The 14,699-nt window shown below is 40.3% G+C and overlaps 1 long non-coding RNA gene and 1 other non-coding gene across 2 annotated transcripts; both read left to right on the forward strand.

Moving 5' to 3' along the window:
• The first annotated feature begins 59 nt into the window (after positions 1 to 59).
• Positions 60 to 5,485, forward strand: LOC122558049. The gene is made up of 3 exons (XR_006314024.1): positions 60 to 354; positions 3,332 to 3,610; positions 5,282 to 5,485. It is a non-coding gene; the product is annotated as an uncharacterized LOC122558049 (long non-coding RNA).
• On the forward strand, positions 508 to 587 carry LOC122558148. The gene has a single exon (XR_006314049.1). It is a non-coding gene; the product is annotated as a small nucleolar RNA SNORD35 (small nucleolar RNA).
• Positions 5,486 to 14,699: the final 9,214 nt, after the last annotated feature.

The following is a 14,699-nucleotide window of genomic DNA, read 5'->3' on the forward strand; positions in this document are numbered from 1 at the left end:
GGGGTCACGTGCCCGCGATTTCCGGTCGCCGTGGCAATAAATAGTGCTCCGGAAGTAGCTATCGGCCTCTGTCTTTCTCTGGGGAAGGTTCTGGAAGGAGCTGCTGGGGTAGCGGCGGGGAGTCGGCTCCTGTATCCGCCCCACATGGTCCCGATGGCGGTGATCTCCCGGGAAAGGCCCCGCCCGGCTCAATCCCCCTCCCCCTTATTTCCCGGGACCCTCCCCGGGCCCAGAGGGCTCCCGTTTGAACTTTTCTCTCTTTGAAATCCCGTTTTCAGATCCCGGGTGGAAATGTGGAGCTGGCGGTGCCGGGGCTCCGGCTGAAGGATGACCCGAGTCTGGAGCGAGTGGGCGGTAGGTCTCTGAGACAGTCCGCTGGAGCTTTCTGATGGTTTACTCTTTAGCAGATTGATAATTCTCTGTAATCTCCTGCTTTACTCGACACTAACAGCCACGTGCACTCGCTTTATAAAACCAGAAGGATCTGAGATTAATGATTTACTGAGCAGAAAATGATGTTTAACTCACGATGGTCTTCATAGCCTTCTGTGATGAGACTGCCTTAAGGCATTGCTGATTACTGCTCAGGATTTAATCAAATGTGACCAGTGGAGTGCCACAAGGATCGGTGCTGGGTCCTCTACTTTTCATCATTTATATAAATGCTTTGGATGTGAGCATAAGAGGCACAGTTAGTAAATTTGCAGATAACACCAAAATTGGATGTGTAGCGGACAGCGAAGAGGGTTCTCAGATTACAACAGGATCTTGACCAGATGGGCCACTGGGCTGAGAAATGGCAGATGGAGTTTAATTCTGATAAATGTGAGGTGCAGGACTCACATTTATTTTGGGAAAGCAAATCTTAGCAGGACTTATACACCCAATGGTAAGGTCCTAGGGAGTGTTGCTGATCAAAGAGACCTTGGAGTGCAGGCTCATAGCTCCTTGAAAGTGGAGCTGCAGGTAGATAGGATAGTGAAGAAGGTGTTTGGTACGTTTTCTTTTTATTGGTCAGAGTATTGAGTACAGGAGTTGGGTAGTCATTTTGTGGCTATACAGGACATTGGTGAGGCAACTGTTGGAATAGGGTTCAGAAACGATTTATAAGGATGTTGCCAGGTTTGGAGGATTTGAACTACAGGGAGAGGCTAAACAGATTGGGGCTGTTTTCCCTGGAGTGTTGTAGGCTGAGGGGTGACCTCATAGCGGTTTACAAAATTGAGGAGCATGGATAGGATAAATAGACAAAGTCTTTTCCCTGGTGTCGGGGAATCCAGAACTAGAGGGCACAGGTTTAGGGTGAGAGGGGAAAGATGAGACCTAAGGTGGCAACCTTTTCACAGAGGGTGGTATGTGTATGGAATGAGCTGCCAAGAGGAAGTGGTGGAGGCTGGTACAATTGCAACATTTAAGAGGCATTTGGATGGGTATATGAATAGGAAGGGTTTGGAGGGGTATGGGCCAGGTGCTGGCAGGTGGAACTAAATCTGGTTGGCATGGACGGGTTGGATTGAAGGGTCTGTTTCCATGCTGTACATCTGACTCCAAAATCAATTTTGCAAATTTTAATTTAGAAAAGTATTGAGTAATAGGTTTCTTAAATGGGAAAAGTAACAAATGCCATTGTGAATCTTGCTGTTGTCTGTCTCTTTGTAGCTTTTGATCTCCTGTCCTAATGCTGTTTCAACTGAAAAGTTTAAGGCTTTTTATAATAAAACAAATCTACGTTTGATGCATGTGCTGGGTACTGTTTTGCTCACCCAGTTGCAACTTTGTTTCCATCTGATCTTCTGTATTGGGAGGATCCTGGCAATTAGCTTGGAGGCTTAGATATGTTATGCAAACCAAGTGTGCAATAATCCATGCTTGAGAGTAACAGCTTGAGAATGAAGTAGGCAAAGAAATGGTAGTTGAGTACTAAAATGAGCGACGGTGTTCCTTGTGATAGCTTATTGAACTTCATTAGAACACTGAATTAAAGAATTAGTGACTGGTAATGTTTCTTGGACTGAAATGAGGTGTTGTCCAGCGTGGTGACCTGATTTGGCTTCCTCTGTGGCGGGATGCCAAGTTGAGTAACAAATATAGGATACTAAATCATACAGCATGACAACAGACCCTTCAGTCCAACTAGTCTGCGCTGACCATTTTCCCAAACTAAATTTGTCCCATCTGGCCACTTTTTTGGCCTGTACCTGCATCGACTGCTTCCTCTGGCAGTTCGTTCTGCACACTAACCACTTTTTTAAAAGTTGCCCCTCTTGTCCGCATTAAATCTTTGTTCTCCCTTTAAAAATATGCCCCCTAGTTTTTAACTTTCCCATCCTATGGAAAAGACCTTTGCTGTTCAACTTATCAGTACCTCCTCAGACCTTTTTTCTATAACAATCTCACTTCAACCTCCTATGCTCCAGGTTGGGGGAGGGGGAGGAAGTCCTGGCCTATCCTCGTCACTCAGGCTCTCTATTCCTGGCAAACATCCTTGTAAATCATTCCTGAACCACCTCCCATTTAATAGTAAACCTCCTATAGCAGGGCAACCAGATCTGGACACAGTACTCAAGAAAAGGCCTTGTCAAAGTCTTGTACCTCACCATGATATCCCAACTCCTCTGAAATGTTTGAGCAATCAAGATAAGTATGTTAAACACTGCTGTAACTTGCACTGTCTACCTGTGACCCAAATTTTGAAGCATTAAGCACCCAAACTCCTAGTATCTGTTCTAAACACTACTCTGGGACCTAACATTTAATTGTTTGTGTCCTGTCCTTGTTTTTTTTTACCAAAAATGCAATCCTTCCCATTTATTCAAATTAAATTCCATCTGCCCCTCAGCCCACTGATCCATTGATAAAGATCTCTTGTAATCTTAATACCAATTTTTGATGTCATCAACAACTTACTAACCATGTCTCCTATATTCTCATCTAAATTCCTAATATAAATTACATGCAAGTGGACATAGTACCTGTAGAACACTGCTTTTCACAGGCCTCCAGTCTGAGAAATAATGCTCCACCACACACATACTGTAAAGCCAACTTTGTATCCATCAATTATGAAAAGTGTTTGAATACTGAGGGAGCAGCAATTCTGACTCCAGCCCTGGTCGCTTTCACATCCCTGATTTTTTACTTTTGGCTGTACAAGGCTGATACATGATCTCTGAAAATACTTATGGGCTACAGTAAGCCATTTTATTCTTTGCAGCATTCAATTTATCATGACATAATTGTATATAATGACCTCTGAATTGTTTCTGCAGAATATGACTTTAATTCAAAAGTAGTTGTAATCATTAATATATTGTGACCTGCCTATTTGTAGATATTACTGGGTTCTGGGAGAAACTCGCCTGGTGCGCCCAACTGAAACGTGAAAATGCAAGGAGAAGAAATCCCAAGCCAGTAATGTGCACAAAACTCTTGTCCGCACTAACCTGTTCTGGGTTCACAAGTGATCCATGAAACCATATCGACCACTGCAGTTGGTGGACATTGTTAACTTTGCTTTCAAGGCTAAGTTTGACATTTTCTGGAGTGTACCTGTGCTTCTTTCCCTCCTGGCAAATCTCTTAAAGAGCACGCTCTGCTGTATTTTCACCAGGTAAGCACAATTCAAGGTGTCAGTTTTCATTTTATAGTTATTTTATGGCATGATGACTTTGCATTGCTTACATGTTAGTTATTTGGGATCTGCTGGTGGTGTTGCAGATTTGGTTTACCTCTGATTTCGTTTACCTCTGATTTCTGCAGGGACTGCTGTACTGATTTTTTTTTTCTAAGCCTCTGAAGTCTAATCTACTTAGGTGCTTATCCAGAAATGTACATTACACAGTCTAGCATTCTCGATAATGACCTTATCTGGTCCAGGGTTAAAACGTTTATACTCATGATGGTCATCTTAATGACTGAGATTGCTTTAAAAGTGACTGATTAACCTGGGATGAGGATGAAGCAAATAGTTAGTGTATGCAATGCATTGCATGAATGTCTGTCACAGATATAAATTCATAGAGCAAGATAATTACTCCTCCAACATTACTACTCCAATTACTCCATTTTCCCACTTAACAACAATAACCTCACTTTCTTTTTTAAGAAAAAGACATGATCCATAATAGGTGACCCTGCTTCCCGATGGACATCAAAGTTTGAGTTGAGCAACGTAGCTTTTTTTTTAAAAAAAAAAGTCTCCCTCATCTCCTTCCTGAACTCAAGAATGAACTGTCCTTCATGGAGGCACCCATTCCAAGTTCACCTGGACAGACTTGACTTCAGTCAGGATACCTCTAATTACTAACTTAGTAATTAATGAGTTCAGCCTGCCTAACCTAGCCTCATAGGGTAGGCTGCTAAGTATCTATTTTAGTCAATCATGAATTGGTGTGTATATATCCTTCATTGTGGTTTTCATATGTGCCAGCTTTCTTAATAAAGAATAGTATTGTTAACATTGTGCTTGCTATACATGCCCATGTCATTGTCATGGGCTAGAACACTCAATGTCAGCACCTGAGTTCTGCAGTCATTTTCCACTTAATTTTTATTCTCCCAGCCAAATTAATAGCTTTACACTTACCCACATTATACTACTTTGTCACTTTTTTCCAATTCAGTCAACTCTGCACTTCTATTAGATTAGATTCCCCACAGTGTGGAAACAGGCCTTTCAAGTCCACACACTCTCCAAAGAGCAACCCATCAAGACCCATTTCCCTCTAATGCACCTAACACTATGGGCAATTTAGCATGGCCAATCCACCTAACCTGCACATCTTTGGACTGTGGGAGGAAACTGGAGTACCTGGAGAAAACCCATGCAGACACGGAGAATGTGCAAACTCCACACAGATTGTCACCCAAGGCTAAAATCTAACCTGGGTCCCTGGCGCTGTGAGGCTGCAGTTTTAACCACTGTGCCACCCAAATTCTCTATTTCCTTATTTATTTAGTATTCTCTTTAATAATTTTCCTCTAACTGTCATCTGAATTTAATATGTTGCCTTTATTGATCACTGTAATCCTTGCATTAAGATTATGCAATTTTTGAAATACCTTAACAGCAATAATAACTGTCACTTCAAGTTGCTGAAGAAGTTGAGATATTGAATAAGTAGATTTTTTCAAACTTGTAATGCTATCTGGTTATGTAGATATTTTGCAGGAACATTCCTGATAACTGTCTCTGTAGGATCAGCATTAACAATGAATCTGTTTAGTTTTACTTATGTTTAATGGTATCTAAATTAACACCCAGATTAACATTATGTTCCAGATGCCACTATATTGGACATGAGTGAATCAGGCGGTAATGAGTTTCTGAGAACACCCCCCATGGAAAAGCTGGAATGAATTTCAACATCTGACCTGGTTCCCCAGCAGAATATTACACACTTAAGTGCCACTTAAGGCTTGTAAATGTGCAATAATCACTTTGGTTGTATGGAATATATTCAAATAAAGATCCTTATTCAAATTATCAATGCTTTTAAATTGTCCATTGTATTATTTTTGATAACACTGTTTAGAATGGATTGTTGAACCTGCCGTGTTGGTCAATGAGATCATGCCTGAACTGTGATCTAACACCAAAATATTTATTCCTTTTACAGTGTCCTATGTTCAGTGACTGACTTGCTTCTAATGACTTTAAGATCAGATGTAGGACTTTTTATTAAGGAAGATGAGAATCATGGGGCTGGGGTGAAAGAAAAGGATTATTTCTTAGTAAGGCAGTGAAATAAACATGTTGGTTTTTTAAAAAAAAGCTAGGAGACATACAGAAATTAGCATGTTTCCAGATAATGTATTCAATAGTGCAAACTCATATTTTGGCCCAAATCCCATTCTTGGGGAACGGTCAGCACTTGGGAATAAAGGTTATCTGCAGCATAAGATTTTGTTCCTTCCTGTGTAGGAAAATGTGACTTAGTCCAAAGACCAAACAACAGTCAGCCATAATGCACATTGTGTTGCATTGTTACATGATTACTTTGAGTAGTCATGAGAAGAATTCTAACAGACATCACAGCAAGGGCATAGGTCAATGCTTGTTAAAGGGAAATTTTTATTCTTATGTCTTTGATCTAGATTAATGTGGCTATTGTGACTGTATAAATATATTTAGAACTGTCATTGGACTTCTCCAGAGATTTCTTCCACACTGCATTGCTAAGAGCTCTAAAGATCAATTTGTGCTACTGAACACCAGATTCAAGACAAAGATCTCTCCAACAATTGGTGCAGTTGGCAGGATGCTACACCTGTCCTCAGCCAACTGTGGGGCATTTGTCTTCAGTTGCATTTTAGGCTGATGGTGTTTAATAGCCCGAATGCCAGATAAATATCTTATTCAGAGTCCAACTACTTCACTTTTGCATTTTAAAGGGATTGAAATCGTGTGTTCTCTCCTCTCCTCTCCCAGTCCCATCACAGCATTCAGAAGGGAGAATGGCATGAAATGACTACCAGTCACATGAATTCTTTTGTGGACAGAATCTGGTTAGGCAGTGACTCAGAACAAGCCTGACCTAGCCATGGCATAAGTGTGGGGAATTTTGGTTGAGCCACATTGACAATCCAGGATGCAATCTCCTGATGAAGAAGCAGCACTCTGACAGTTAGTGCTTTCAAATAAGCCTGTTGTACTGTAACCTGGTGTTGTGATATTTAACTTTTGACATTCAGGAGAAAGTAGCCAGCCTAACTGAAAACCCATCCCACTGAGCATTTAATCCATTTATCAACACCTGCTTGTATGCACTGACCAGGTGTACTGTAGCAACTTGCCAACAACAACGCTTCTGATTTTAGTGGGCATACTGGTGAGGTGGTGTAACCTGATAACATTGCTGTTCATAGGGATTAGAGTTATTACTTTAGACTTCCAGATGTAAAGATCAGTCTTTCATTAGCCTAACGCATGGAGAAACTTTGAATACTCCTTGATTCCCTGTTTCCCACTTACTAACATTTAAAAGTATTCTGATCTTGTGTCGAATGTAGGTGACTTCACATTTGTGTACGTTGCTTTGGAAGCAGACTGCAATGTTAATGTTTGGCAAGGTTAGTAATCTTTACAAAGTGCATGCCAGCAAATAATCCATTTGTACATGATTTTAGGTCTTTATAGTCAGATGGTCCTCATTCTCAATTTTTCTAAAATGAGAGACAATCACCTGACCGGAGATCAATAACCAGGGGTGTACTTTAAGGGCAATGGTTTGAGACCATTTCTTGAAGGAAAAACATCCAAAAGAGGTAGGAACCACCACAACATTTAGCATTGGATGAACACCTGGACCCATAACAGCATGTAAGGCAGTTTTCAAGGTGAGAAATGGGATTAGAGCTAATGTGTCCACGATGGTCATCATGCACCTGATGACCTTTTTTTCAGTGCTGTGTGTAATATGAAGCCAAACTGCTGCATAGAGTAGTACAAGTGCCTAAAGATGAAGTTGGAGTTTTACTGTGCAAATAGTTTGGTAGCTTGCTTTGTTCATATATGTTCTTCAACATCAGGACTAATTAACTATTGGTAAAGAACTAATGTCAATGTCAGGCAGCATACCCAGTAAATATACAAGTAAACATAGCAACCTCTAAGGACCAATTGCTGAAAGCTGTGTTGCAGCTGCCTTCAGCTAGTTAGACTTTTACAGCTGTGGACCAATTAACTAGGTCTTCTTGCTGCCCTATGATCTGTTCCATGACTGCAGCTTTTGAGCTCAGAATTGTCAAGGTGGGCATGATTTAGTTTGAAGCTAAGCACCTTTTGTTTTCTTGGGATTGCATTTTACTAGCAGCTTGGAAGTGTTGAACCTTGACCATAAATTCAGTTCTGTTTTAATGTGCGTTTCTTCAATGCACATTGGCTTTAACACGAATGAAGAATTTCAACTTTCCTTACCTGGATTGGCTAAAATGTGGTTCTGGTCCCATAAGTTTGAATGGCATAACTTGTGCAATTTTAACACTATCTCATAAGAATGTAGCTATCACATTATACCAGAACTAACTGTACTGAGAATGAAGTGCAGTCCTTAATGCCCTCTGGTGGCTCATTGGTACCATCTGCATCCTTTCCATTTGAGGAAAAATGAACTGAACTCCCATTTTTGCAATTCTGGAGCTAGTATGTCCTCTAAAGAGATTACTGGTGCTTTTGACTTGGATTTAGCTCCTGTTAAAAACATTAATGTTAGTTTATTAACTAGAGCATGTAATTAGGAATAATTATCTCTGAACTGAGGCATAGCATGCACATGTCCTTTTCCCTAAACTTTTAGTATCACCAGTGCCACAAGGTTGAAAGGATGATAAACTTCTCTTTTTAAAAAAAAAACTGCAGATGCTGGAAAAACGCAGGCCTACCACCATCAGATAAAGAGAAATCAGTTTGTTTCTGGTCTAGTGACCCTTCAGAATTTAAGGTTTTTTCTGTTGTAACCATGGCTTAACTTAGAAGAATTCGTCGTAGAGCTGCACAACATGGAAAAGTACTCTTCGATCAAACTTGTCCATGCTGTCCAGATATCCTAAATAAATTTAGTCCAGTTTGCCAGCATTTGGCCTATATTCCTCTAAACCCTTCCTATTCATATATCCATCCAGATGTGTTTAAATGTAATTATACTAGCCTCCATCACTTCCTCTGGTAGCTCACTTCATTTATGCACCACCCCCTCGAAAACATTTCGATGCCTTTGTGATGGAGGTAGATGAAAGAAGGGGAATTATAGACTGATTAGCTTAACCTCTGTCATGGGGAAAATGCTTGAGTCTATTACTGAGGAAGAAATAGCAAGGAATCTAGATAGAAATTGTCCTGTTTGGCAGAAGTAGCATGGGTTCATGAAGGGTAGGTAATGCTTAACTCATCTACTGGAATTCTATGAAGATATAAGCATAATGGACAACAGGGACCCAGTAGATATGATGGATCTAGATTTCCAAAAAGCTTACAATGAGGTGCTGCAAAAAACGCTGATGCGTAAGATACAGATACAAGGTATTACAGGCAATCTGTTAGCATGGATAGAGAATTGGTTAACCAACAGGAAGCAAAGAGTGGGATTAAATGTGCCCTTTTCTGGTTGGCAGTGACTAGTGGTGTTGTAGTTAAACTGGTCCTTTCTCAAGGTGACTGTGCCCTTGGTTTTATTTTTCCAGAGAGGTGGGGTGGGGGCAGTAATTAGCCAGGCTCCAGCTAGACTGGGTTTGAATGGTTTAATGAGGCCCTTTTTGCTTACACCTACCAGATATTGCCTCCAACAGTAGGCATTCAAGACTTTAAAAATAAGATATAATCAAAAGGGATTGGCCAGCTAGCTGTGTAACTAGTCTTCATTTAGATTAGTCAGTTGAGTTCAGCTGGCATCTGTGTGAGGAGCTGACACTCTCCGCTTCTGTCTTCAATGCCTGTAAGACTTTGTTTCATTTTTTTTCCTTTTGTGCTAAGGGATATTGGGATTGTTGCAAGTAGTTTGGCACAGCATCATTAAGTTGGGATAGCCTGTCATGTTCAGATAGGATAAACTATTTCGCGTTCTATTTTTCTGTTCTTTGTGTTTCATTCAGTATTCTTGTAAATAAATTCTATTTTTGTTTGTCTGACCAGCTTATTCTCTCCTGGAATATCCACTGTACACTTGCTTAAATCAAATAGCAAAGTTAGGTCTGGGCTACTTTTTTGAAATGTTTTGAGCGGTCTGGCCTGATCCAGTGTACCTCTGGGATCAGTGTTGACACCACTTATTCACAACTTACATAGACGATTTAGAGTTGTGGACCACGTGTAGTGTGTCAAAGTTTGCAAATGACACGAAGATCAAGCAAAGTGTGCAGAGCACTGTGAAACTTTGCAAAGGGCCAATTTCAGAGTTGGTAGAGGTCTGACAAAGGAGTACAATATAATGTGACATCATCAATTTGGTAGGAATAACAGTAAAAAGGACTATTACTTGAATTGTAAAAAAAATGTAGCATGCTGCTATGCAGAGGAACCTGGTTATCCTTATGCATGAATCACAGTAGGTTGGTTTGAAGGTGCAATGAATAATTAAGAAGGCAAATGCAGTTTTATCCTTCATTGCTAAAGGAATTGAGTTTAAAAGCAGGGAAGTTATGTTGCAGCTGCACAGGATGCTGTTGAGGTTACACCTGGAGTACTGTGTGCAGTTTTGGTCTCTTTACTTGAGAAAGGATGTACTGGCACTGGAGGGAGTGTAGAGGAGGTTCACTAGGTTGATTCCGGAGTTGAGGGGTTTAACTTATGAGGAGAGACTGAGTAGACTGGGATTATATTCATTGGAATTTAGAAGAATGAGGGGGGAATCTTATAGAAACATATAAAATTGCGAGAAGAATAGATAAGTTTTAAGTAGAGAGGATGTTTCCACTGATGGGTGAAACTAGGACAAGAAGGCATAGCCTCAAAATTAGAGGGAGCAGATTTAGGATTGAATTGAGAAGGAAATTGTTCATCCAGAGGATTGTGAACCTATGGAATTCTCTGCCCAGTGAAGTAGTTGAGGCCTCCTCAGTAAATACTTTTAAAGCTAAGAGAATCTTTTGAACAGTAAAGAAATTAAGGGTTAGAGTGAGAATGTGGGTAGGCGGAGCTGAGGCCACAAAAAGATCAGCTACTATTTTAGTGAATGGGGGGAGCAGACTCAAAGGGCCAGATGGTCCACCCCTCCTCCTGGTTCTTATGTTCTTTTAAATCTTTCCCATCTCACCTTAAACCTATGTCCTCTAGTTTTGAACTCCCCCATCTGGGGAAAAGACTTTGTCTATTTACCCTATCCATGTCTGTAATAATCTTTTAAATCTATATAAAGTCACCCCTCAACCCCTACGCTCCAGGGAAAATAGCCCCAGTCTATTCAGCCTCTTCCTATAGCTCAAAGCATCCAACCCTAGATCCTTGAAAGTCCTTTCTGAACCCTTTCAAGTTTCACAACAGCCTTCCTATAGCAGGGAGACCAGAATTGCATACAGTATTTCAAAATAACCTAACCAATGTCCCGTATAGCCACAACATGACCTCCCAATTCCTATACTCAATGCACTGACCAATAAAGGCAAATATACCAAACGCCTTCTTTGCCCTGTCTACCTGCAACTTCACTTTCAAGGAACTATGAACTGTACTCCAAGGTCTCTTTATTCAGCAATAGTTCCCCAGGACCTTACCATTAAGTATATAAGTCCTGCCCTGATTTGCTGTTTCAAAATGCAGCACCTCACATTTATCTAAATTAAACTCCATCTGCCACACCTCGGCCCATTGGCCCATCTGATCAAAATCCCATTGTACCCAAAGGGCACCTTTTTCACTGTCTGCTACACGTCCGATTTGGTATTTTTTGCAAACTTACTAACCTTGATGTATCTACTTCTGTGTCCAATTTGAATTTAGTTCGCCTATCATTTACCATAGCGTCTGGGTACCTGAATTCATCCTGCATGTCTGTCACCAAGGGAGTCAATCTCCCAGTAGGTCTGCCTTACCCCCAGGAAGAGTTCATTTTGCCCCCTCTGTCCATCACTGTAGAACCGGGTGCAGACTGCCATGGTCTATTAATTCTTTGCATTGGTGCTGCAGCTGTAACCCTCTCTATAAAACTGGCTGGTGGCATTCCATGGCATTGACTACACCCTATTTATTTGCAAACTTACCATTGGTGGATCTCTGAGTAAATGCTTTTCTCCTATGATTGTAAGAAGCGTTGGTTCTTTGTAAAGCTTTAACTATTGTGGTCAATTTAATGTTTTGTTTCCTTGTTCCCTATTGTTACTTCCCCCGTTTCATTCTCTTAGGTTCTGAAGGAGGGTCCCTGGATGTGAAATAATAACTCTTTTCTCTCTAGTGATGCTGCCAAAACTGCAAAGTTCCTCAAATTTGTTTTTGTTTGTTTCAACTCTGGCACCTGCATTTCTTTGTTTTTTCTCATTATCCAAGGTTGGTTTTCCCTTTGGCCTCTCTTTTCCTATTTAAATAAAAACTCTTGTTGCCCATCTTGAGTTAATTGCAAGTTTACCTGAAGTTTATTTCCCCCTGTTTATTTTTTGGCTTTTTATGATTTCCTAATCTTGTGCCTTACCACTAATCTTTACCATGTCTATGTTTACGTTTTAAATTTTATCCAATTCTTAACGTCCTTGATGAACCATGTTGGTTTATTCCCTTCCTAGAATCCTCCTTCCAAGCTTATCTTTTTAAAGTGATGAACTATTTTCTTAAATTTCTTCATTGTTTGGAACTTTTTTCTGGTAAACTCCTTTTCCAGCCCAGTCTAGCCAACTCTAATTTCATTCCTTTGTAATTACTCTTACTTAAGTTTAGTACAGTTGTTTCTCCATCTCAAACTAAAAGCTAAATTCTGCCATGCTATGGTCCCTGTTTTCTCTGGGATCTTTTTTCTGGCATCATTTATTAAAACTGCCTTATTATATATCATTCACTAGATCCAAAATAGCCTGATCTATGTTTGGATCCACTACACTTTGTTCCAGAAAACTGTCCTGAATGCACTCTGAATTCTTCCTCATGGCTACCCCTGCCAATCTGACTTTCCCAATGTACTTGAAGATTTTTACATGCCCTCATCTCCTAATTTATTCTCTGTCCTATACTATAGCCAGTGCTAGGTTGTCTACAGACTACTCACGCTCCTGTCCCCTTCTTTTGATATTATACTCATGATAAAACTACAAATGTGTTGAAGAGTTAACAGCACAACCCCTGTTGCAAACCCCAGAAAGACATTTTGAACAGAAGGTCATGTTGAGTGTTTGGACAATTTGAAATCCTTTTGTGAGAACATTGACTAAGGCTGCGCTAATGCATTGTGCATGGGATGGAGTTTCATGGGGCAAGTAACAAGCAGTTGGTCACTATCCAGAGCTTGATTTGAATTTTTATTTATGATCTCAATTGCCAGGAACATAAAAGAACTATCAAAGTGGAATTTGATGAGGCAATATGTGTTGCCTTAATTTACAAATCTCTTGTCAGTAAAGCTGTGTGAAAGCAAAAGCACAATTCTGGAAAACAGAAGATTTCAAAGTACTTTTTAATATAATGAGAATTTACCCTTGAAGAGGATAAATGTTTCGTTTTGCATGACACTAACCTGAATAGTTTAAATTTTAAAAATGACATTTCCTACCAAGAGGGCAGTGCTGCTTTCTGGGTTATTTCCCTATGTGATAATGGCAGCATTGTGACACTTCAAAAATTACCTTTTTGGTTTAAGATGTGTACGTCCCTGTGGATAAACAGTGATGTTTCTTTTTTCTGACACATTGTCTGAAATGAAGTGAAGGCATCTCTAAATCCCATGCACAGTTTCTAGTTCTCCAGTCTTTTCGTTTTGTTATGCATCACCAGAATTTAACGAGAAGACTGAAGAATCCGATCGCTGCATGTTTGTGATAAGCTCTAAATACAGCTCTCTCATTGATTGCTGGAATGAAGCATTTTGTATGCAAATGAAGTATGGATTGGCAGAGCTAATGCTGCCAGGATGGAAAATAACAAACATTTAGTCCCTTGAATACACTGTTTGCATAAGCTTTAAGTAACTTTGAACAGGAAAGTGTTTTGCCTAATTATAATGCACAATGCAACTTAGACCCCTTGTTGTATTTTGTAATTCTAATCATTGGGAGAAATATGAAATACAGTCCATTGTAATTATACAAAGTTATTCTTTTCCAAACAAAGTAACCATAGAACTGACCATTTGAATAACTGTTATGGTGAAAATGCACTGCATTGGGAAATATTCATTCTTTGACACTTGTGTTGGATATTTGTGTGTTTAAAGATTTTATTCTTAATCCTTCATCTTTTCGTTCTCCTATCCTAATACCACTTTTTAGTTTAGTTTACTGTGATCACAGACGACTCTGCATCTGAGTTAAGAAGTTATGGGTGTTCTCACTCCAGAAAATTGACATATACTTTAGGCTAACAATTCAGTGCAGAATAGGCAAGTGAAGTAAGTGCATTATCTGATATAATCCCTTTGAGATGAAATTGAAAATTCCAGCTACATATTTGGATGATACTATTCAAATTCTGTGGTGTGCTGGCCAATATTTAATCCTTGACCAACAACATAAAAGAAGAGAAAATGAGGTCTGCAGATGCTGGAGATCAGAGATGGAAATGTGTTGCTGGAGAAGCGCAGCAGGTCAGGCAGCATCTAGGGAACAGGAGAATCGACGTTTCGGGCATTAGCCCTTCTTCAGGAATGAGGAAAGTTTGTTCAGCAGGCTAAGATAAAAGATAGGGAGGAGGGACTTGGGGGACGGGCGTCGGAAATGTGATAGGTGGAAAAAGGTCAAGGTGAGGGTGATAGGACAGATTGGGGTGGGGGCGGAGAGGTCGGGAAGAAGATTCTATCAGGACATAGTGATCAAAAATGGTGTGTTTTGGCTTGTGCATGAGATGAATTTTCATAGACCAGCTGCCATATCTCACGAGGGTAGCAATCTAATCTCATTTTCACTGTCTTATCAATATAGTCAAGACTGCTTAAACAGGAGGTGCAAGACTTGCGCCCACACCTCCCCTCTCACCTCCCTCCAAGGCCCCAAAGGAAACTTCCATATCCGCCACAGATTCACCTGTACCTCCACACATATCATCTATTGCATCCCCTGTACCCGATGTGGCC

The sequence above is a fragment of the Chiloscyllium plagiosum genome, chromosome 16, assembly GCF_004010195.1.
Source record: "Chiloscyllium plagiosum isolate BGI_BamShark_2017 chromosome 16, ASM401019v2, whole genome shotgun sequence".
Classification (NCBI taxonomy): Eukaryota; Metazoa; Chordata; class Chondrichthyes; order Orectolobiformes; family Hemiscylliidae; genus Chiloscyllium; species Chiloscyllium plagiosum.